Here is a 3,011-nt window from a genome sequence, read left to right as displayed (position 1 = left end):
CTTTCATATCCCCCTCTCCATGTAATGCTCTACCGGGCTTATGAATGAATGAATGTTTATTCCGCTTTTGTCGTACAAAAAGCGCGGGTGATGAAAAAAAAGCAGTTCGCAATGACTGCTTGACGGGCTTCGCCACCCGTAAGGTCGACGATGAACAGCAGCGGCAGTTCGTGCGATATAAAATGAACAACTCACGCGTTACAAAATGGGGCAGTGCTTTGAAACAGAAAAAAAAAAGTTATACAATGACAAGGAAACAGTAAAAATGAATTGCCGATAGACGCATTCCTTATCAATACAACCTAATCAGTGAACATTTCTCGGAGGAAAGAAAAAGTCATTTTGTTCATGTTGCTGTAAAGAAAAGTGTTCAAACACGTTGGCAGTATATATTTCAACATAGCAAAACCATAGTTTGTTCTACATCTGGGTACCTCAAACATTTCAGGGTTTCTTGTAGCATAGGGCGTGTTGTGTGGCACCAGCTGTACAATGCGGGACAAAAATGGGTCATTTCGTGCGGTATGTTTTTTATAAAAACAAGCAAACCTGTACTCGAACAGCTTAGGTAATGGAATTATTTTGTATTTCATCCGTATGGGACGGGTTGGGGCGTCATAGGAGGAATTTGTTATAACGCGTAGCACTTTCTTCTGCAGAACAAAAAGCTTTTGCAAATTAGACATAGTGGTATTTCCTCACACCAAATAGCAGTATACCAAGTAGGAGAAAAAGAATGCATAGTAGAGGTCAAGCTTCGTTTTCGTTGGTAGAATATATTTATTACGAGAGATAATGCCTATGAATTTAGAAAGCTTAGTGCAGACTTTGTTTATCTGAGTATCCCATGACATTGTGGGTGTAAAATCTATGCCAAGTGATGTGAATGATTGGACATATTCGACTCTTGAGCCGCCGAAAAATATAGGTGGCGCATTCCCTATTAGCTTGCCCTTAGCATGAAATATTATTGCCTTTGTTTTTTCTTTGTTTACCGTCAAAGAATTTAAGCATGACCATTCCTTCAAAGAAGCGAGTACCTTGTTCGCAGAGTTCGTTAGTTGATTAATATCAGTAGAGGAGCAGAATAAGCTGGTGTCGTCAGCGAAAATAATGAATTTTATCTCGTTGCTTATATTAACAATATCATTAATATATATGTTAAAGAGTATAGGACCCAGAAGACTGCCCTGTGGCACGCCATTCGAAATTTGTAGCACGTCGGAGCGACAATAATTGATAACATATTGGGATCGCGAGCACATATATGACTTGAGCAGGTTGAGGGCATGGCCACGTATACCACAATGTTCGAGTTTAGCAAAGAGGGTATTATGATTTAGTGTATCAAACGCCTTACTGAAACCTACAAAAATTCCAAGAGTAAGCTTCTGGGATTCTATGTTGCCTAATATATATTCTTTTTGATCAAGTAAGGCATGCTCCGTGGACCTATGTTTGGTAAACCCATATTGGCAGTCATTTATAATAGAGTGTTTTAGAAGGAAATTATGCGTTCGAGAATGAATTATGCGTTCTAGTCCCTTGGAGAAGAAAGGTAAGACAGATATTGGCCTGTAATTACTCAAACTATTTCTGTCTCCCTTCTTGAAGATTACTGCCACCCTAGCAAGTTTCATATCAGCAGGAAAATTTGCTGTAATTAGCGCAGTGTTATATACGTGCGTTAAACATGAAACTATTAAAGGCAAGACATATTTTATTGGGCGACTTTGGAGATCGCAAGAGTCCAAACTTGTCGTATTTTTGAGGCTTTTTAAAATACAGTACACCACATTTTCATCTGTCGGCTCAAAAAAGAGAGATTGCAAAACTCTATCGCCCAGAAATTTAGAGAAGTCAGGGCAGTGAGATCGACTCCCGACTGCAAGAAAAAAATCGTTAAAAGCATTGGCCAAAGGACGCCCATTTAGGTCAATACCATCTACTGGTAAGCTTTTTATGCTATTGGGATGAGTGATTCTATTTAAAAGTTGATTAAGGCGCCTCCATTTTTTTTAGGATTATTAGATAGTTCCTTATCAAAGAGGTTACTGTGGTAAGTCGTCCTAGCTGTCCTGATCTCTTTGTTCAAGAAGTTCCGAAATGCTTTAAAGCGGGCTAGTAGGGCTGTATCCTTCGTGCTAATAAATTTAGCGAACATTCTGTGCTTCTTTACAAGCCGCTGAAGTCGCGGGGACATCCACGGCTTGCGAGCGTTTTTCGGCACTTTTGCTTCAATAGTAGGAAAACAATCATGATAGATTGGTAAAAATATCCCCAAGAAGGTTCTATAGGCAACATTCGAGTCAGTGCTTAAAAAAACAGGTTCCCAGTTTGTTTGCTCTATACGGCACCTAAATGTTTCAAGGTTTTTCTGTGAAATAAGCTGCCGACAGGGATCAAAGCGATGTGTTAAGCGGGATTTTGTATCAATGCGTAGGAAAATAGGCAGATGGTCTCCGATTTCTGCTGCGAAACGCCCGGCGGTAAGAGGCACATTATAATTCGTGATAAAAAGGTCGATAACGCTAGAAGACGTAGCCGTTATGCGCGTTGGCCTATTTATGACGTTCTGGAAGCCAGCAGCTTGAAGCAATATTGTGAGTTCTTGTTGCGCAGAACTGTTGGCACCCATGCCTATAATAAATCCCCTCCTATACAAGATAAGAGCTTATCTGACAAGAAATTGATTTCTTTTTCAAAAACCCGAGGGAACTCGTTTATACTGCTTTGCGGTGGGCGGTAAACAATAGTAAAGTATTGAGGGCCAGAATGAACCGTAAGCATCTCAATGTTCTGGTCGCTCAGACAGTGTTCTGATAAGATATGGCACGAGTAGCTTTCTTTGATTAGAAGGGCAACGCCCCCACCACGTTTCGAGCTTCGGTTAAGAATGAAAGTCTGGTATCCCGGAATTGGAATAATGTCACTGTCAAAGCGATACCATGTTTCAGACATCATGATTACGTCAAAGGTGCATTTAAGACTCGACAAAAAAAGTTGTCAGT

At 40.3% G+C, this 3,011-nt stretch overlaps 1 pseudogene; it reads right to left on the bottom strand.

Moving 5' to 3' along the window:
- Positions 1 to 302: 302 nt before the first annotated feature.
- LOC146184165 (uncharacterized) lies at positions 303 to 1,017 on the bottom strand (annotated as a pseudogene).
- Positions 1,018 to 3,011: the final 1,994 nt, after the last annotated feature.

This window comes from Amblyomma maculatum, chromosome 7 (genome assembly GCF_055883805.1).
Source record: "Amblyomma maculatum isolate TAMU_Amacu chromosome 7, ASM5588380v1, whole genome shotgun sequence".
NCBI lineage: Eukaryota > Metazoa > Arthropoda > Arachnida > Ixodida > Ixodidae > Amblyomma > Amblyomma maculatum.
Note: the sequence above shows the minus strand (reverse complement) of the source record. Positions and strands in the feature narration are given on the sequence as shown.